Source organism: Dendrobates tinctorius, unplaced genomic scaffold (genome assembly GCF_039654945.1).
Source record: "Dendrobates tinctorius isolate UK_male_01 unplaced genomic scaffold, ASM3965494v1 ptg000079l, whole genome shotgun sequence".
NCBI lineage: Eukaryota > Metazoa > Chordata > Amphibia > Anura > Dendrobatidae > Dendrobates > Dendrobates tinctorius.
In genome coordinates this window covers 20,600,664-20,623,534 of record NW_027361747.1, presented here as the reverse complement: position 1 = coordinate 20,623,534, position 22,871 = coordinate 20,600,664, and the positions used below count along the sequence as shown (strand labels likewise).

General features: G+C 40.7%; 2 long non-coding RNA genes across 2 annotated transcripts in view; one reads left to right on the top strand and one right to left on the bottom strand.

The window, feature by feature from the left end:
• Positions 1–6,743: 6,743 nt before the first annotated feature.
• LOC141096787 (uncharacterized) overlaps positions 6,744–22,871 on the bottom strand; it is a 47,543-nt gene continuing 31,415 nt past the window's right edge. The window contains exons 2-3 of the long non-coding RNA XR_012233775.1: positions 7,946–7,970; positions 6,744–6,812 (exon numbers count right to left, since the gene is read on the bottom strand). This is a non-coding gene — a long non-coding RNA (uncharacterized lncRNA). The remainder of the gene's footprint in view (positions 6,813–7,945; positions 7,971–22,871) is intronic.
• On the top strand, positions 15,274–17,183 carry LOC141096843 (uncharacterized). Its single transcript, XR_012233796.1, has 3 exons — positions 15,274–15,400; positions 16,544–16,612; positions 16,837–17,183. It is a non-coding gene; the product is annotated as an uncharacterized lncRNA (long non-coding RNA).

Below are 22,871 nucleotides of genomic sequence, written 5' to 3'. Positions count from 1 at the left end.
GAAGCTAGAATTGTACATGATGATGAGTCATTGGACAGTAAAGGGCCCACATACCGTTCTTACTCAGGGCCCTCTTCTGTTCCCCAGTGGCGCCACATGTAAATGGATCATAAGTTTATATATGAGTTTGGCTACTGTAAGCAAATGAATACAGTCCAATACATGCCAAATGTCTATTTCATCAATAACTGTAGGGTCTGTACAGTATTATGTAGGACTTTAATGTGAGCTCTCCCTATCTAATTAGGTGGAAAGATCCAGCCATGGGCATAACAGAAACGGTGCTTGTGCGCGCTGAGCGCTGAAAATACCTACTTGATGAATAAAAGCAAAACTTCATATTTACTTACATTTCAGAATTAAGGATTGAGTGCCCTCTAGCGGTAGAATTTTGAAATGCTTCAATTTCTTGTAATTTAGGCCTCTTTCACACTTCAGTTTTTTGCATCAGTCAAAATCCGCCAAAACGACGGTTGGCGGATCCATTTTAGTACTGATGACAACGGATGCCACCCGTCCGTTTTTTTGACGGATCCGACAAATTAAGAATTTTAAAGGAATCGCAGCCTGGAAAAGGAGAGAGAGAGAGAGAGAGAGAGAGAATTTTTTTTTTGTCCGGCACCCAGAAAGAATTTCGGGTTAAGTCAGTGTCTGGAGGATCCGCCACAGAAAAAAACGTTGCAAGCTCCGTTTTGAAATCTTTGAGGATGGTGACAGACAGCAACTTTTGGCGAATACGCAAAAAAAACGGATGCAACGGACGGCAATCCGTCACAATCCACCATTAATGCAAGTCAATGGGGAAAAAAACGGATCCTCAAAAGAAAATTGCAGATCCGTTTTTTTCAAAACCTGGCGGATTGTGACTGATTGTAAAAAACTGAAGTGTGAAAGAGGCCTTAGGGAGCACAATATTCTGCTCTATATACATTTCCTGTAATTATACAACGTGCCATTAAAAAAAAAAATTGGTACATTTGGCTTTAATTTTACAAGGTCATTTACTAATTATTACAATTTTATAACTAATCTATTCCATTGTCACAGTAAACTCGTGCTCAGAAGTCTCTGTGCCCAGCAACCCTGTTATCTCAAACGTTCTCTTGACACCTTAAGCAACCACTTAGGAGTCATTGAAGGTCATATGGTCACTAGATAAGGTGAAAACCACTTGGTCAATTATTTCTCACAGATACAAATTACAGTAGTACAATTTCCAACTCCCAGTCACTATTTAGCCTGAGCCTAATGATGAGAAATCTGTCATCGGATTTTTGTTACCCTATCTGAGAGCTACATAACGTAGAAGCAGAAACCCTGAATCCAGCGATGTATCACTTACCTTACAATAAAATCACTGTTTTACCTGCTACAGATCAGACAGTGCTCTGAATGCTGAGTTCTGTATAACCCCGCCCACTCCGCTGAGTGGCTGTTTTCTGTGTACACTGTGCATAGACAGAAAGCTGCCAATCAGTGGTGGGCAGCGTCGGACTGGAACACCTTGGGCCCACCAGAGAAAATCATTCTTGGGGCCCACTATGTAGCTGCATAGAGTTAAATACCAATAATAGTCAAATTCACCGCACACTCAGAGGGATTTATGCAAATAAGTGCTTATTTTATTATATACAAAACATGTGGGAGCCAAACAAGAATATGTAGCACGAAGTAGAAGCGATATAATAACACGACGTTTCGGCTCAGACCGAGCCTTTATCACTTTTATCGCTGAAAATAAAAAGAAATCCATCAGAGAATGCAAACATAAAGAGAAGAAATAACAATATCATATAAAATACACACAGAATCCAAAATAATCCCAATATCTTACAGTGGTAAAAATATATACAAGATATATACAAACATACATTGCGATAGTACATGGAAAACATGAATGTATAAGGCTCAGTAAACTAGCACCATCTAAGGTAGAGTAAAAAAAGGGGGGTTACCTGAATTGAAAGTCGGATCTTTGAATAAAGAGGAATAGAACTCCCAAGAGAATAGCCCAAGAAAGATGGCTGAAAGGAATAGTCAAAATCATGATTAATAGACTCAAATGTGTAAATGTCCTACTGTCTCTAAAAGGGTCATGCAAGGTATCAGCACAAGGGGAGTATAGTGTGTTGCTAAAATAAGAATGCGCTATAGAGGGGATGTGTTAAGTTGATCCCTGTAATAAATAATATAAAGTCCATGATGTCCATATAATCCTAAGTACGTAGTATAAAGTGCAATATGAGACAGCACCTATAAAAATAAGAGTTGCTACTTAATGATAGTATTGTTCCCATGGAAAGACATGTGCTGTAGATAGCTTGTGTCTGGCTGCTGGTTGCTAGAGTGTCCCTACAGAGCGCTATCAGAAAGAGGGGAAAGGGACCTGTGTATAATACCTGTTGATAGGGTGCTATACAGCGGCGCTCCCACGCCTAGCTGCAGTGGCGTCATGCTGAATCCAACTGGGTTAGGTGGTTTTTATATGTGAGTCCGGTGGCAGCGCGCGACCGGAAGTGGAACCTCTGAACCGGAAGTGACGTTGCGCTGTCTAAATGTAAGCACTGCGCATGTCTAGGGACTGCATCCAAGAGCTGTATGTACACAGCGGTTGCCCTGGTGATATGCAAAGAGCGGTAGTGCTAGCATTATGTGTAGGATCTAGACTAACAGGGTATAACATTAATAGGTTGCGGTATTAGATAGAGAATGCGTGAGTGCAGTAAACAAGGTATCAAGACACATGAAAAAGAAAAATAGGGGTAATATAAAAAATGAAAAATAGAGGATAAAAAATAGAATAGCCAAAGATAAAAGTAAAAATAAAAATAAAAATAAAAATAAAGGACGTGAAATAAAAATTGCAAAACAAAAATAAAGAATAAAAAATAAAAAATAAATAAATAATAAATAATAAATAAAAAATAGAAAATAGAAGGAAAAAAAATTGGTATACGGAAAGCAAGCAAAACACTATAACCGTATAAGATTCCTTTTGAATGCACTTGCATGGACAACTACATCCACATATATATATATATATATGTACCTATACATATATACACATATACATATAAATACACCTACATGGCGGGTAGAGCTCCAAAAAGAGAAAAATAGCTCAATTTAAGACAGAGTCCAGTGGGCGGAGCAAACTCACCTAGGGTTATAGTGTACTAACGAGTCTGCAAAATAACAGAAAAAGATTATTAGTCATTAGATAAGCCAGTCAATTTCTCTATTAAGCCCTCTGGGGGCTAAAGTGTCCAGTCTATGTATCCAGTATGTTTCCCTCTCTTTTAGTAGTTTAATATGATCACCACCCCTCCTTGGACGAGGTACATGTTCAATCACCTGATATTTTAACTGTGCAACTGAATGTCGGTATTTAGTGAAGTGCTCTGGCAGGGGTAACCAGTTTTTCTGACACCTTATCGTTGACTTGTGGCTGGCAATACGGTCCTTAACATGCTGAGTTGTTTCGCCTACATATAGGAGGCCACATGGGCATTTCACCAAGTAGACCACAAAGTTCGAATCACACGTGTAGTAGCCCCGTATCGGGAAAGACTTGCCTGTCCTTGGATGTGTGATGTTGTCTGACCTGATCACATTCGAGCAGGCTGCACAGTTAAGGCAGGGAAATGTGCCACAGCGACGAGGGGCGAGTAACCTCTGGGTAGTAGTAGAAATTTTACTGCCTATGTCAGCCCTTACCACCTTATCACGAACATTAGTGGGACGTTTTGTACACACTAATACTGGGGCCTCAAAGGAACTGATACCCGGGTAAGCTTTATAAAGAAGGGGCCAGTGTTTCTTGATAATAGAGTATACTTTAGGCATAAGCGGATGGAAGGTATGAACAAAAGGAATCCTTTCTCTAGAGAATGTGGTGGGTGGAGGGGATGGAGGAGTTAGTACCCGTTGTTTTTCAACCTCAAGCAACCTCAATGGATATCGTCTGTCCCTAAATTTCTTGGCCATTGTGTCTAGTCTCTCATCGCGGACATCCCGATCCGAGACAATACGTGCTACTCTGTTAAACTGTGAACGTGGTAAACTGTTCTTAGTGGCCTTAGGGTGACAGCTCGAGTAATGCAATAGACTGTTGCTATCAGTAGGTTTACAGTAAAGGTCAGTTGAAAGGGTACCCTCGCTATCTTGTAAAACCCTTGTATCTAAAAAAGGAACTGATTCCATACTGAAATGTAGCGTAAATTGTAGCTCTGGATAAATGGAGTTGAGATATAGATAGAAGTCCTGCAGTGATGATGTCGTGCCTGTCCAGATGAAGAAGATATCATCGATATAGCGGTGATATTCGGTAGCATACTGTAGAAAAAGGGTATTGCAGAAAACGTGATTAATCTCAAAGTGATTCATATAGGCGTTAGCATAGGCCGGTGCTACGTTCGCGCCCATTGCAGTCCCGCACCTCTGTATGTAAAAGGTGTCCTCATATAAGAAGTAGTTTTCATGTAGTACTAGTATAAGTAGGTCTATACAAAACTGTATGGAATCTGCGGACAAGTCTGAGGAATTAAGTAGAGATCTTGCGGCTTCAACCCCTTTATCATGGGTGATCGAGGTGTAAAGGCTATTGACATCCAGGGTGGTAAGGATACTACCCGGGGGTACTTTACCCACTTTACGAATGATTTCCAAAAAATGTCCCGTGTCCAAGAGGAAAGACCTTGTCTGTTTGACTAGAGGTGTGAATATTCTCTCAAGAAAAATGGATAGTGGAGATAGAACTGAATCTGTAGACGCAACGATCGGTCTGCCTGGTGGATTTTGTAAAGACTTATGTATCTTGGGTAGTACATAAAAAACTGGTGTAATTGGATGAGGATTTACTAGAAAATTGGCGGTTTTCTGGTCAATTGTATGGCGATCTAAGTATGTTTTGGTTAAATCTTTGATCTTATGGGTAATCGTGGAAACCGGATCCCTGGGGATAATCCCGTATGTGTTGGTGTCAGACAACTGTCTATACACTTCCCTATTATAGTCAGTGTAATTCATAACCACTAAAGCACCGCCTTTATCGGCTGGTTTGATTATGATGTCCCTATTATTATGGATGGAATTAAGGGCTTGTTTTTCAGCAGGTGACAGATTAGAGTGAGTAGGAAAAAGACCGAGTTGTGCCTGGTGGGAAAGCATTTTGACCTCACGGTCCACCAGCGAAATGAATGTCTCCGCCGCATGGTATGTGTTCGGAGGACAGAATTTACTCGGATTACGGAGACCAAGCGTAGAGATAGATAATTCAGGAGCCTGAGTATCACAAGATATTGGAGTCCCCTCACCCATAGGGTTAGGAGACTGACCAAAATGAGTTTTTAGTCTAACGGTACGATAAAAACGCTTGAGATCTTTCTCAAGTTGAAACGAGTCCCACTTAGGAGTGGGACAAAAAGAAAGTCCCTTCTGCAATACTGAGAGCTCCGACGGGGAGAGGAGATAGTCTGAAATGTTGATCACCAGGTCTGATGCTACATCCGTCGTCTCACCTGTGAGCGGGTTGCCATCCTTTCTCCTGCCTCGCCTGGTGGGTCTGTGGATCGCTGATCTCCCCTGCGGCCTCTTCCTAAAAAACGTTGTCTGCCAGAGTTTATGGAGGAGTCGCTCCCGGAACTGAAGGACCCATTTCTCCGTTGATAATATGGTCTGCGCCAGGGGCCCATAGTAGTGGATGTATCGTTCCATTTATATACTCTGTTCATAGAATAGTCGTCTGAGTCACGCTGAAATTTCTGCCTCTTTCGTTCCTGTAGAGACTTTTGGTGTTCAGAAAGGATTTTCTCGGTTTTCGTTTTTAGAGAAGTCCATTCCGTTGAAGAAATAGAAGTGGAAAGTTGCGCTTCAATTGCCTGTATACTTTGCTTAGTTTCCACTATGGCCCTCTGGAGATATTCCACAGTTAATATAATAATGTCTAAGGAACATTTATTTAGTATCTTTTTATACTTCTCACAATACTCCGAATTATCAGAGAAGAGAGTAGGGCGGAGATTACTTCTGAGACCCCTTGGAATCTTATTCTGTCTATGGTATTCTGCCAATGTAGTACAGTGCAAGTCATATGAAATCAATTTACGTTTAGCTTTTTCGTAATCTCGAGTCCTAAGTTCTTGGACTGGAGTTCTCAAAAACTCATTGGAGCTAGTAACTTGAGCCAAAATATTAGTGCTAGTAGCCAAGTCATAAGCAAAAGTGTCAGTCGACATATAGAGATAGGGAAATGACTGGTGCAAACGCCAATATAGCAAATGTAACTAGGAGGATAGCGTGCACTCAAGTCCAATGGCGAGGTGCAGGTGTAACGGACCAGTAGGTCCTATTACTAATAATAGTCAAATTCACCGCACACTCAGAGGGATTTATGCAAATAAGTGCTTATTTTATTATATACAAAACATGTGGGAGCCAAACAAGAATATGTAGCACGAAGTAGAAGCGATATAATAACACGACGTTTCGGCTCAGACCGAGCCTTTATCACTTTTATCGCTGAAAATAAAAAGAAATCCATCAGAGAATGCAAACATAAAGAGAAGAAATAACAATATCATATAAAATACACACAGAATCCAAAATAATCCCAATATCTTACAGTGGTAAAAATATATACAAGATATATACAAACATACATTGCGATAGTACATGGAAAACATGAATGTATAAGGCTCAGTAAACTAGCACCATCTAAGGTAGAGTAAAAAAAGGGGGGTTATCTGAATTGAAAGTCGGATCTTTGAATAAAGAGGAATAGAACTCCCAAGAGAATAGCCCAAGAAAGATGGCTGAAAGGAATAGTCAAAATCATGATTAATAGACTCAAATGTGTAAATGTCCTACTGTCTCTAAAAGGGTCATGCAAGGTATCAGCACAAGGGGAGTATAGTGTGTTGCTAAAATAAGAATGCGCTATAGAGGGGATGTGTTAAGTTGATCCCTGTAATAAATAATATAAAGTCCATGATGTCCATATAATCCTAAGTACGTAGTATAAAGTGCAATATGAGACAGCACCTATAAAAATAAGAGTTGCTACTTAATGATAGTATTGTTCCCATGGAAAGACATGTGCTGTAGATAGCTTGTGTCTGGCTGCTGGTTGCTAGAGTGTCCCTACAGAGCGCTATCAGAAAGAGGGGAAAGGGACCTGTGTATAATACCTGTTGATAGGGTGCTATACAGCGGCGCTCCCACGCCTAGCTGCAGTGGCGTCATGCTGAATCCAACTGGGTTAGGTGGTTTTTATATGTGAGTCCGGTGGCAGCGCGCGACCGGAAGTGGAACCTCTGAACCGGAAGTGACGTTGCGCTGTCTAAATGTAAGCACTGCGCATGTCTAGGGACTGCATCCAAGAGCTGTATGTACACAGCGGTTGCCCTGGTGATATGCAAAGAGCGGTAGTGCTAGCATTATGTGTAGGATCTAGACTAACAGGGTATAACATTAATAGGTTGCGGTATTAGATAGAGAATGCGTGAGTGCAGTAAACAAGGTATCAAGACACATGAAAAAGAAAAATAGGGGTAATATAAAAAATGAAAAATAGAGGATAAAAAATAGAATAGCCAAAGATAAAAGTAAAAATAAAAATAAAAATAAAGGACGTGAAATAAAAATTGCAAAACAAAAATAAAGAATAAAAAATAAAAAATAAAAAATAAATAAATAATAAATAATAAAAAATAGAAAATAGAAGGAAAAAAAATTGGTATACGGAAAGCAAGCAAAACACTATAACCGTATAAGATTCCTTTTGAATGCACTTGCATGGACAACTACATCCACATATATATATATATATATGTACCTATACATATATACACATATACATATAAATACACCTACATGGCGGGTAGAGCTCCAAAAAGAGAAAAATAGCTCAATTTAAGACAGAGTCCAGTGGGCGGAGCAAACTCACCTAGGGTTATAGTGTACTAACGAGTCTGCAAAATAACAGAAAAAGATTATTAGTCATTAGATAAGCCAGTCAATTTCTCTATTAAGCCCTCTGGGGGCTAAAGTGTCCAGTCTATGTATCCAGTATGTTTCCCTCTCTTTTAGTAGTTTAATATGATCACCACCCCTCCTTGGACGAGGTACATGTTCAATCACCTGATATTTTAACTGTGCAACTGAATGTCGGTATTTAGTGAAGTGCTCTGGCAGGGGTAACCAGTTTTTCTGACACCTTATCGTTGACTTGTGGCTGGCAATACGGTCCTTAACATGCTGAGTTGTTTCGCCTACATATAGGAGGCCACATGGGCATTTCACCAAGTAGACCACAAAGTTCGAATCACACGTGTAGTAGCCCCGTATCGGGAAAGACTTGCCTGTCCTTGGATGTGTGATGTTGTCTGACCTGATCACATTCGAGCAGGCTGCACAGTTAAGGCAGGGAAATGTGCCACAGCGACGAGGGGCGAGTAACCTCTGGGTAGTAGTAGAAACTTTACTGCCTATGTCAGCCCTTACCACCTTATCACGAACATTAGTGGGACGTTTTGTACACACTAATACTGGGGCCTCAAAGGAACTGATACCCGGGTAAGCTTTATAAAGAAGGGGCCAGTGTTTCTTGATAATAGAGTATACTTTAGGCATAAGCGGATGGAAGGTATGAACAAAAGGAATCCTTTCTCTAGAGAATGTGGTGGGTGGAGGGGATGGAGGAGTTAGTACCCGTTGTTTTTCAACCTCAAGCAACCTCAATGGATATCGTCTGTCCCTAAATTTCTTGGCCATTGTGTCTAGTCTCTCATCGCGGACATCCCGATCCGAGACAATACGTGCTACTCTGTTAAACTGTGAACGTGGTAAACTGTTCTTAGTGGCCTTAGGGTGACAGCTCGAGTAATGCAATAGACTGTTGCTATCAGTAGGTTTACAGTAAAGGTCAGTTGAAAGGGTACCCTCGCTATCTTGTAAAACCCTTGTATCTAAAAAAGGAACTGATTCCATACTGAAATGTAGCGTAAATTGTAGCTCTGGATAAATGGAGTTGAGATATAGATAGAAGTCCTGCAGTGATGATGTCGTGCCTGTCCAGATGAAGAAGATATCATCGATATAGCGGTGATATTCGGTAGCATACTGTAGAAAAAGGGTATTGCAGAAAACGTGATTAATCTCAAAGTGATTCATATAGGCGTTAGCATAGGCCGGTGCTACGTTCGCGCCCATTGCAGTCCCGCACCTCTGTATGTAAAAGGTGTCCTCATATAAGAAGTAGTTTTCATGTAGTACTAGTATAAGTAGGTCTATACAAAACTGTATGGAATCTGCGGACAAGTCTGAGGAATTAAGTAGAGATCTTGCGGCTTCAACCCCTTTATCATGGGTGATCGAGGTGTAAAGGCTATTGACATCCAGGGTGGTAAGGATACTACCCGGGGGTACTTTACCCACTTTACGAATGATTTCCAAAAAATGTCCCGTGTCCAAGAGGAAAGACCTTGTCTGTTTGACTAGAGGTGTGAATATTCTCTCAAGAAAAATGGATAGTGGAGATAGAACTGAATCTGTAGACGCAACGATCGGTCTGCCTGGTGGATTTTGTAAAGACTTATGTATCTTGGGTAGTACATAAAAAACTGGTGTAATTGGATGAGGGTTTACTAGAAAATTGGCGGTTTTCTGGTCAATTGTATGGCGATCTAAGTATGTTTTGGTTAAATCTTTGATCTTATGGGTAATCGTGGAAACCGGATCCCTGGGGATAATCCCGTATGTGTTGGTGTCAGACAACTGTCTATACACTTCCCTATTATAGTCAGTGTAATTCATAACCACTAAAGCACCGCCTTTATCGGCTGGTTTGATTATGATGTCCCTATTATTATGGATGGAATTAAGGGCTTGTTTTTCAGCAGGTGACAGATTAGAGTGAGTAGGAAAAAGACCGAGTTGTGCCTGGTGGGAAAGCATTTTGACCTCACGGTCCACCAGCGAAATGAATGTCTCCGCCGCATGGTATGTGTTCGGAGGACAGAATTTACTCGGATTACGGAGACCAAGCGTAGAGATAGATAATTCAGGAGCCTGAGTATCACAAGATATTGGAGTCCCCTCACCCATAGGGTTAGGAGACTGACCAAAATGAGTTTTTAGTCTAACGGTACGATAAAAACGCTTGAGATCTTTCTCAAGTTGAAACGAGTCCCACTTAGGAGTGGGACAAAAAGAAAGTCCCTTCTGCAATACTGAGAGCTCCGACGGGGAGAGGAGATAGTCTGAAATGTTGATCACCAGGTCTGATGCTACATCCGTCGTCTCACCTGTGAGCGGGTTGCCATCCTTTCTCCTGCCTCGCCTGGTGGGTCTGTGGATCGCTGATCTCCCCTGCGGCCTCTTCCTAAAAAACGTTGTCTGCCAGAGTTTATGGAGGAGTCGCTCCCGGAACTGAAGGACCCATTTCTCCGTTGATAATATGGTCTGCGCCAGGGGCCCATAGTAGTGGATGTATCGTTCCATTTATATACTCTGTTCATAGAATAGTCGTCTGAGTCACGCTGAAATTTCTGCCTCTTTCGTTCCTGTAGAGACTTTTGGTGTTCAGAAAGGATTTTCTCGGTTTTCGTTTTTAGAGAAGTCCATTCCGTTGAAGAAATAGAAGTGGAAAGTTGCGCTTCAATTGCCTGTATACTTTGCTTAGTTTCCACTATGGCCCTCTGGAGATATTCCACAGTTAATATAATAATGTCTAAGGAACATTTATTTAGTATCTTTTTATACTTCTCACAATACTCCGAATTATCAGAGAAGAGAGTAGGGCGGAGATTACTCCTGAGACCCCTTGGAATCTTATTCTGTCTATGGTATTCTGCCAATGTAGTACAGTGCAAGTCATATGAAATCAATTTACGTTTAGCTTTTTCGTAATCTCGAGTCCTAAGTTCTTGGACTGGAGTTCTCAAAAACTCATTGGAGCTAGTAACTTGAGCCAAAATATTAGTGCTAGTAGCCAAGTCATAAGCAAAAGTGTCAGTCGACATATAGAGATAGGGAAATGACTGGTGCAAACGCCAATATAGCAAATGTAACTAGGAGGATAGCGTGCACTCAAGTCCAATGGCGAGGTGCAGGTGTAACGGACCAGTAGGTCCTATTACTAATAATAGTCAAATTCACCGCACACTCAGAGGGATTTATGCAAATAAGTGCTTATTTTATTATATACAAAACATGTGGGAGCCAAACAAGAATATGTAGCACGAAGTAGAAGCGATATAATAACACGACGTTTCGGCTCAGACCGAGCCTTTATCACTTTTATCGCTGAAAATAAAAAGAAATCCATCAGAGAATGCAAACATAAAGAGAAGAAATAACAATATCATATAAAATACACACAGAATCCAAAATAATCCCAATATCTTACAGTGGTAAAAATATATACAAGATATATACAAACATACATTGCGATAGTACATGGAAAACATGAATGTATAAGGCTCAGTAAACTAGCACCATCTAAGGTAGAGTAAAAAAAGGGGGGTTACCTGAATTGAAAGTCGGATCTTTGAATAAAGAGGAATAGAACTCCCAAGAGAATAGCCCAAGAAAGATGGCTGAAAGGAATAGTCAAAATCATGATTAATAGACTCAAATGTGTAAATGTCCTACTGTCTCTAAAAGGGTCATGCAAGGTATCAGCACAAGGGGAGTATAGTGTGTTGCTAAAATAAGAATGCGCTATAGAGGGGATGTGTTAAGTTGATCCCTGTAATAAATAATATAAAGTCCATGATGTCCATATAATCCTAAGTACGTAGTATAAAGTGCAATATGAGACAGCACCTATAAAAATAAGAGTTGCTACTTAATGATAGTATTGTTCCCATGGAAAGACATGTGCTGTAGATAGCTGTATGTTTGTATATATCTTGTATATATTTTTACCACTGTAAGATATTGGGATTATTTTGGATTCTGTGTGTATTTTATATGATATTGTTATTTCTTCTCTTTATGTTTGCATTCTCTGATGGATTTCTTTTTATTTTCAGCGATAAAAGTGATAAAGGCTCGGTCTGAGCCGAAACGTCGTGTTATTATATCGCTTCTACTTCGTGCTACATATTCTTGTTTGGCTCCCACATGTTTTGTATATAATAAAATAAGCACTTATTTGCATAAATCCCTCTGAGTGTGCGGTGAATTTGACTATTATTAGTAATAGGACCTACTGGTCCGTTACACCTGCACCTCGCCATTGGACTTGAGTGCACGCTATCCTCCTAGTTACATTTGCTATATTGGCGTTTGCACCAGTCATTTCCCTATCTCTATATGTCGACTGACACTTTTGCTTATGACTTGGCTACTAGCACTAATATTTTGGCTCAAGTTACTAGCTCCAATGAGTTTTTGAGAACTCCAGTCCAAGAACTTAGGACTCGAGATTACGAAAAAGCTAAACGTAAATTGATTTCATATGACTTGCACTGTACTACATTGGCAGAATACCATAGACAGAATAAGATTCCAAGGGGTCTCAGGAGTAATCTCCGCCCTACTCTCTTCTCTGATAATTCGGAGTATTGTGAGAAGTATAAAAAGATACTAAATAAATGTTCCTTAGACATTATTATATTAACTGTGGAATATCTCCAGAGGGCCATAGTGGAAACTAAGCAAAGTATACAGGCAATTGAAGCGCAACTTTCCACTTCTATTTCTTCAACGGAATGGACTTCTCTAAAAACGAAAACCGAGAAAATCCTTTCTGAACACCAAAAGTCTCTACAGGAACGAAAGAGGCAGAAATTTCAGCGTGACTCAGACGACTATTCTATGAACAGAGTATATAAATGGAACGATACATCCACTACTATGGGCCCCTGGCGCAGACCATATTATCAACGGAGAAATGGGTCCTTCAGTTCCGGGAGCGACTCCTCCATAAACTCTGGCAGACAACGTTTTTTAGGAAGAGGCCGCAGGGGAGATCAGCGATCCACAGACCCACCAGGCGAGGCAGGAGAAAGGATGGCAACCCGCTCACAGGTGAGACGACGGATGTAGCATCAGACCTGGTGATCAACATTTCAGACTATCTCCTCTCCCCGTCGGAGCTCTCAGTATTGCAGAAGGGACTTTCTTTTTGTCCCACTCCTAAGTGGGACTCGTTTCAACTTGAGAAAGATCTCAAGCGTTTTTATCGTACCGTTAGACTAAAAACTCATTTTGGTCAGTCTCCTAACCCTATGGGTGAGGGGACTCCAATATCTTGTGATACTCAGGCTCCTGAATTATCTATCTCTACGCTTGGTCTCCGTAATCCGAGTAAATTCTGTCCTCCGAACACATACCATGCGGCGGAGACATTCATTTCGCTGGTGGACCGTGAGGTCAAAATGCTTTCCCACCAGGCACAACTCGGTCTTTTTCCTACTCACTCTAATCTGTCACCTGCTGAAAAACAAGCCCTTAATTCCATCCATAATAATAGGGACATCATAATCAAACCAGCCGATAAAGGCGGTGCTTTAGTGGTTATGAATTACACTGACTATAATAGGGAAGTGTATAGACAGTTGTCTGACACCAACACATACGGGATTATCCCCAGGGATCCGGTTTCCACGATTACCCATAAGATCAAAGATTTAACCAAAACATACTTAGATCGCCATACAATTGACCAGAAAACCGCCAATTTTCTAGTAAACCCTCATCCAATTACACCAGTTTTTTATGTACTACCCAAGATACATAAGTCTTTACAAAATCCACCAGGCAGACCGATCGTTGCGTCTACAGATTCAGTTCTATCTCCACTATCCATTTTTCTTGAGAGAATATTCACACCTCTAGTCAAACAGACAAGGTCTTTCCTCTTGGACACGGGACATTTTTTGGAAATCATTCGTAAAGTGGGTAAAGTACCCCCGGGTAGTATCCTTACCACCCTGGATGTCAATAGCCTTTACACCTCGATCACCCATGATAAAGGGGTTGAAGCCGCAAGATCTCTACTTAATTCCTCAGACTTGTCCGCAGATTCCATACAGTTTTGTATAGACCTACTTATACTAGTACTACATGAAAACTACTTCTTATATGAGGACACCTTTTACATACAGAGGTGCGGGACTGCGACTGCAATGGGCGCGAACGTAGCACCGGCCTATGCTAACGCCTATATGAATCACTTTGAGATTAATCACGTTTTCTGCAATACCCTTTTTCTACAGTATGCTACCGAATATCACCACTATATAGATGATATCTTCTTCATCTGGACAGGCACGACATCATCACTGCAGGACTTCTATCTATATCTCAACTCCATTTATCCAGAGCTACAATTTACGCTACATTTCAGTATGGAATCAGTTCCTTTTTTAGATACAAGGGTTTTACAAGATAGCGAGGGTACCCTTTCAACTGACCTTTACTGTAAACCTACTGATAGCAACAGTCTATTGCATTACTCGAGCTGTCACCCTAAGGCCACTAAGAACAGTTTACCACGTTCACAGTTTAACAGAGTAGCACGTATTGTCTCGGATCGGGATGTCCGCGATGAGAGACTAGACACAATGGCCAAGAAATTTAGGGACAGACGATATCCATTGAGGTTGCTTGAGGTTGAAAAACAACGGGTACTAACTCCTCCATCCCCTCCACCCACCACATTCTCTAGAGAAAGGATTCCTTTTGTTCATACCTTCCATCCGCTTATGCCTAAAGTATACTCTATTATCAAGAAACACTGGCCCCTTCTTTATAAAGCTTACCCGGGTATCAGTTCCTTTGAGGCCCCAGTATTAGTGTGTACAAAACGTCCCACTAATGTTCGTGATAAGGTGGTAAGGGCTGACATAGGCAGTAAAATTTCTACTACTACCCAGAGGTTACTCGCCCCTCGTCGCTGTGGCACATTTCCCTGCCTTAACTGTGCAGCCTGCTCGAATGTGATCAGGTCAGACAACATCACACATCCAAGGACAGGCAAGTCTTTCCCGATACGGGGCTACTACACGTGTGATTCGAACTTTGTGGTCTACTTGGTGAAATGCCCATGTGGCCTCCTATATGTAGGCGAAACAACTCAGCATGTTAAGGACCGTATTGCCAGCCACAAGTCAACGATAAGGTGTCAGAAAAACTGGTTACCCCTGCCAGAGCACTTCACTAAATACCGACATTCAGTTGCACAGTTAAAATATCAGGTGATTGAACATGTACCTCGTCCAAGGAGGGGTGGTGATCATATTAAACTACTAAAAGAGAGGGAAACATACTGGATACATAGACTGGACACTTTAGCCCCCAGAGGGCTTAATAGAGAAATTGACTGGCTTATCTAATGACTAATAATCTTTTTCTGTTATTTTGCAGACTCGTTAGTACACTATAACCCTAGGTGAGTTTGCTCCGCCCACTGGACTCTGTCTTAAATTGAGCTATTTTTCTCTTTTTGGAGCTCTACCCGCCATGTAGGTGTATTTATATGTATATGTGTATATATGTATAGGTACATATATATATATATATATGTGGATGTAGTTGTCCATGCAAGTGCATTCAAAAGGAATCTTATACGGTTATAGTGTTTTGCTTGCTTTCCGTATACCAATTTTTTTTCCTTCTATTTTCTATTTTTTATTTATTATTTATTATTTATTTATTTTTTATTTTTTATTTTTTATTCTTTATTTTTGTTTTGCAATTTTTATTTCACGTCCTTTATTTTTATTTTTATTTTTATTTTTACTTTTATCTTTGGCTATTCTATTTTTTATCCTCTATTTTTCATTTTTTATATTACCCCTATTTTTCTTTTTCATGTGTCTTGATACCTTGTTTACTGCACTCACGCATTCTCTATCTAATACCGCAACCTATTAATGTTATACCCTGTTAGTCTAGATCCTACACATAATGCTAGCACTACCGCTCTTTGCATATCACCAGGGCAACCGCTGTGTACATACAGCTCTTGGATGCAGTCCCTAGACATGCGCAGTGCTTACATTTAGACAGCGCAACGTCACTTCCGGTTCAGAGGTTCCACTTCCGGTCGCGCGCTGCCACCGGACTCACATATAAAAACCACCTAACCCAGTTGGATTCAGCATGACGCCACTGCAGCTAGGCGTGGGAGCGCCGCTGTATAGCACCCTATCAACAGGTATTATACACAGGTCCCTTTCCCCTCTTTCTGATAGCGCTCTGTAGGGACACTCTAGCAACCAGCAGCCAGACACAAGCTATCTACAGCACATGTCTTTCCATGGGAACAATACTATCATTAAGTAGCAACTCTTATTTTTATAGGTGCTGTCTCATATTGCACTTTATACTACGTACTTAGGATTATATGGACATCATGGACTTTATATTATTTATTACAGGGATCAACTTAACACATCCCCTCTATAGCGCATTCTTATTTTAGCAACACACTATACTCCCCTTGTGCTGATACCTTGCATGACCCTTTTAGAGACAGTAGGACATTTACACATTTGAGTCTATTAATCATGATTTTGACTATTCCTTTCAGCCATCTTTCTTGGGCTATTCTCTTGGGAGTTCTATTCCTCTTTATTCAAAGATCCGACTTTCAATTCAGGTAACCCCCCTTTTTTTACTCTACCTTAGATGGTGCTAGTTTACTGAGCCTTATACATTCATGTTTTCCATGTACTATCGCAATGTATGTTTGTATATATCTTGTATATATTTTTACCACTGTAAGATATTGGGATTATTTTGGATTCTGTGTGTATTTTATATGATATTGTTATTTCTTCTCTTTATGTTTGCATTCTCTGATGGATTTCTTTTTATTTTCAGCGATAAAAGTGATAAAGGCTCGGTCTGAGCCGAAACGTCGTGTTATTATATCGCTTCTACTTCGTGCTACATATTCTTGTTTGGCTCCCACATGTTTTGTATATAATAAAATAAGCACTTATTTGCATAAATCCCTCTGAGTGTGCGGTGAATTTGACTATTATTAGTAATAGGACCTACTGGTCCGTTACACCTGCACCTCGCCATTGGACTTGAGTGCACGCTATCCTCCTAGTTAGAGTTAAATACCAGACCACCAATTATGCGGTAAAACACGCTAATATCCGGGTATAATATAAGGTTGTACATGTCTTAATTATGTAGCAGGAGTTGGGGTAGCCCCCTCATAGAATATAAAGCAGCCCCCTCACATAGTATAATGCAGCCATCTCATAGAATATAATGCAGCCAACTCATAGAATATAATACTGCCCCCCTCATAGGGTATAATACTGCCCCCCTCATAGGGAATAATGCACCCCCTCATAGGGAATAATGCACCCCCTCATAGGGTATAATGCTGCCCCCTCATAGGGTATAATACTGCCCCCCTCATAGGGAATAATGCACCCCCTCATAGGGTATAATGCTGCCCCCTCATAGGGTATAATACTGCCCCCCTCATAGGGTATAATACTGCCCCCCTCATAGGGTATAATACTGCCCCCCTCATAGGGGATAATGCACCCCCTCATAGGGTATAATGCTGCCCCCTCATAGGGTATAATACTGCCCCCCTCATAGGGAATAATGCATCCCCTCATAGGGAATAATGCTGCCCCCTCATAGGGTATAATACTGCCCCCCTCATAGGGTATAATACTGCCCCCCTCATAGGGTATAATACTGCCCCCCTCATAGGGAATAATGCACCCCCTCATAGGGTATAATGCACCCCCTCATAGGGAATAATGCTGCCTCCTCATAGGGTATAATGCTGCCCCCTCATAGGGTATAATGCTGCCCCCCTCATAGGGAATAATGCACCCCCTCATAGGGTATAATGCTGCCTCCTCATAGGGTATAATGCTGCCCCCCTCATAGGGTATAACGCTGCCCCCCTCATAGGGTATAATGCTGCCCCCTCATAGGGTATAATACTGCCCCCTCATAGGGTATAATACTGCCCCCCTCATAGGGTATAATACTGCCCCCCTCATAGGGAATAATGCACCCCCTCATAGGGTATAATGCTGCCCCCCTCATAGGGTATAATACTGCCCCCCTCATAGGGAATAATGCATCCCCTCATAGGGAATAATGCTGCCCCCTCATAGGGAATAATGCTGCCCCCCTCATAGGGTATAATACTGCCCCCCTCATAGGGAATAATGCACCCCCTCATAGGGAATAATGCACCCCCTCATAGGGAATAATGCTGCCCTCCTCATAGGGTATAATGCACCCCCTCATAGGGTATAATGCTGCCTCCTCATAGGGTATAATGCTGCCTCCTCATAGGGAATAATGCACCCCCTCATAGGGAATAATGCACCCCCTCATAGGGAATAATGCTGCCCTCCTCATAGGGTATAATGCACCCCATCATAGGGTATAATGCTGCCTCCTCATAGGGTATAATGCTGCCTCCTCATAGGGTATAATGCTGCCTCCTCATAGGGTATAATGCTGCCTCCTCATAGGGTATAATGCTGCCTCCTCATAGGGTATAATGCTGCCCCCTCATAGGGTATAATACTGCCCCCCTCATAGGGAATAATGCACCCCCTCATAGGGTATAATGCTATATAGATATATAGATATAGAGTTAGATAGAAATAGATAGAAAGATAGATGTAGAAATAGATAGATATAGAGATAGATAGTAGATAATGGATAGAAAGTAGATAATGGATAGATATAGAAAGAAAGATTCATAGAGATAGATAGAGATAGATAGAGATAGATATAAAGATAGATAGATCGATAGGTAGATAGATATAGAGATAGATAGAAAATAGATAATGGATAGATAGATATAGAGATAGATAGCTATAGATAGAAAGATATAGAGATAGATAGATATATAGATAGAGATAGATAATAGATAGAGATATACAGATATAATAATAATAATAATAATATAGACATATATAGATAGATATAGAGATAAATATATATAGATAGATGGCTATAAATAAAAATAGATATAGAGATATATAGAGATGGATAGATATAGAGATAATAGATATAGAGATAGATAGATATAGAGATAGATATAGAGACAGATAGATATAGAAAGATAGATATAGAGATAGATATAGAGATAATAGCTAGATATAGAGATATGTATAGAGATAGATAGATATAGAGTTAGAAAGATAGATATAGAGAGATATAGAGATAGATAGAGATAGCTAGATTGATAGATGGATAGATAGATAGAGATAATAGATAGATATAATAGATAGATATAGAGATAGATATAGAGATAGATGATAGATCAATAGATAGATAGATAAAGAGAGAGAGATAGAGATAGAGATTGATAGATAATGAGATATAGAGATAGATATGGATATAGAGATAGATATGGATATAGAGATAGATATGGATATAGAGATAGATATGGATATAGAGATAACAGATATAGAGATAGATAGATATAGAGATAATATATAGATAGATATAGAGATAATATATAGATAGCTATAGAGATATAGAGATAGATATAGAGAGAAACAGATATATATATATAGAGATAGATATAGAGATAGATAGGTAGATAGATATAGAGATAATAGATATAGAGATAGATAGATATAGATATAAAGATAGATAGAGATAGAGAGAGCGGTAGATAGAGAGAGAGATAGATATAGAGAGAGATAGATACAGAGATCGATAAATAGATAGAGAGATAGATATAGATATAGATAATAGATAGAGATAGATAGATAAAGATAGATAATAAATATAGAGATAACAGATAGATATAGAGATAGAGTAAGATAGAAAGATATAGAGATAGGTAGATATAGATAATAGAGATAGCTAGATAGATAGACATAATAGATAGATATAGATATAGATAGATATAGATAGAAAGATAGATATAGAGATAGAGCGATAGATAGAGATAGATATAGATAATAGATAGAGATAAATAGATAGATAGAGAAAGATAGATAGATATAGAGATAGATATAGAGATAGAAAGATAGATAGATATACAGATAGATATAGAGATAGAGATAAATAGATAGATATAGAGAGAGATATAGAGAGAAATAGATATAGATATAGAGATAATAGATATATATAGAGATAGATAGATATAGATACAGTATAGAGAGAGATAGATACAGAGAAAAGATATAAAGATAAATAGATAAAGATAGATAGATAGATAGATATATAGATATAGAGATAGAAAGATAGATATAGAGATAGAGAGATAGATATAGAGATAGATAGAGATATATAGATAGATAGCTATAGAGACATAGAGATAGATATAGAGAGAAATAGAGATAGATATAGAGATAGATATAGATATAGAGATAGAGCGATAGATAGCGAGAGATATAGATATAGAGATAGATAGATAGATAGATACAGAGAAAAGATATAGAGATATATAACGGATAGATAAATAGATAGATAGGTATAGAGATAGATAGATATAGATATTAGATAGAGATATATATAGATGAAGATAGATAGATATAGATGGTAGCTAGATAGATAATAAATATAGAGATAATAGATATAGAGATAGAGTAAGATAGATAGATATAGAGATAGATAGATAGATAGACATAATATATAGATATAGAGATATATATAGAAAGATATAGAGATAGATGTAGAGATAGAAAGATAGATATAAAGATAGAGCGATAGAGATAGATATAGATAGATATAGATAATAGATAGAGATAGATATAGAGATAGATATAGATAATAGATAGAGATAGAAAGATAGATAGATATAAGAGAGATAGAGAGAGAGAGATATATATAGAGAAATAGAGATAGATAGATAGATAGATAGATAGATAGATAGAGACAGATAGAGAGAGCGAGAGAGATATAAAAAAAAACAAAAAAAACACAATACTCACCTCTCCTCGCTCCCACGCTGATCCCGGCTTCAGTGTCAGGAGCTGCCCCCTCTGCCAGACACACAGCGGGTGCGCGATGTAGTGACGTCATCACGCACTGGCTGTGAGCCAGGAGCAGAGAGGACTGAGGGCGGCGCCGGCCCTGATTTACAGCTGTAGTCTGCAGAGCAGCTTACTGGGCTGGGGGCGGGGCCTCTGGGGGTGTGGAGACCTGAAATGATATTCACTGCTTCGCAGTGAATATTCATTTCTCTTTAGCAGCGGGGACAGGGGCTCCTGCCTCCTGACACCCGCTGCTGCTCCGCTGGCAGGGGCCCCCATAGCAGCTGCATGGTGTGCGACACACCACTGGCTGGGGGCCCCTGGAGCAGCGGGGGCCCTAGGCAACTGCTGGCCCTGTATGCCAGCAGGTGCCAGGGCCCACCAGATGCCAGGGCCCACCAGAGAATCCTCCGGTTCCCCGGTGGGCCAGTCCGATGCTGGTGGTGGGGGTGTGGTTGGTCTACATGACAGCTGGTTTACTAGTCCTCTAGTAATCTACTGCTGACAAAACAGGGATTTCATCAAAACTACAGCAAGCACCTGTATATACATCACAAGCCCAGCATCTGTATATACATCACAAGCCCAGCACCTGTATATGTCACCAGCCCAGCACCTGTATATACATCACCAGCCCAGCACCTGTATACACATCACCAGCCCAGCACTTGAATATGTCACCAGCCCCAGCCCAGCACCTGTATAAACATCACCAGCCCAGCTTCCAGCCCAGCACCTGTATATGTCACTAGCCCAGCACCTGTATATACATCACCATCCCAGCCTCCAGCCCAGCACCTGTATACGTCACCAGCCCCAGCCCAGCACCTGTATATACATCACCATCCCAGCCTCCAGCCCAGCACCTGTATATACATCAGCCCCACTGTATTACAGGTGACTGCTGGGCTGATATATTTTATTTTAAACATCTTACTCTGTCAATTATTATTATTATAATATACACTCAGTCTGGGTAACTCACTCACCCAGTCCCAGAGAGACCAGCGTCACTGATCGGAATGTGATGGTTATACCTGTGCCACGAGATTGCAGCAGGCAGGGCAGGCCGCAGGCGCCAGGCACACGCGGGTAGAGAGGCTGCAGCTCTCACACCTCACATCCAGCTACTGCAGCTGGCCTGCAGCCAGGGGTGAGAGAGCAGAGCGCGCTCTTTTCACCCACAAAGAACATCCTGATGTATAACGTCAGGACTAGAGTTGAGCGAAACGGGTCGAAAAATTTCAAAAGTCGCCGACTTTTGGCAAAGTCGGGTTTCATGAAACGAAACCCGACCCTAGGATGAAGTCAGCCACGAGGTCGGCGACTTACGCGCCAAAGTCGCGTTTCAAAAGTTTGTTTTGCGCTCTTTTTCAGCCAATCAGGATCCACGGACACTGTGGGCAACGTGATGACATAGGCAGGAGTCACCACCATCTTTCAGAAGGGCATGCAAGTGATTGGCTTGCTTTGGTGGGCGTCACAGGGGTTATAAAAGGGCGTGCACGCCGCCCGCCATCTTACTTCTGCCGATCTTAGCATAGGGAGAGGTTGCTGCTGCTGATTCTGTAGGGAGAGCGTTAGGCAGGGAAGAAGAAAAAAAACTGCTTCTGCTGCTAGCGATTTTGCCTGTACAACACACCAGTCACTGTGTGTGCAGTGCAAGGGGAGGCTATATTGTGGTGGATCAGCGGTGTTGGTTGTTAGGCTGCCTTCTAAGGCTTCCTGACAGCTGCATTGCTGTTTACCCACTGCTCTGCAAACTGCTTTTTCAAAAGCAATCCCAATTTTTTTTTTGTCCTGCTGAGGTACTGAGCGTGCATTTTTTCACACCATACAGCGGTGTACGCTCCTCACACAGTACCGTGTAACGGCTGTTATCACAGCCACAGTGAAGCTATCTGTGTGTCACTCTGTGAGAATAAG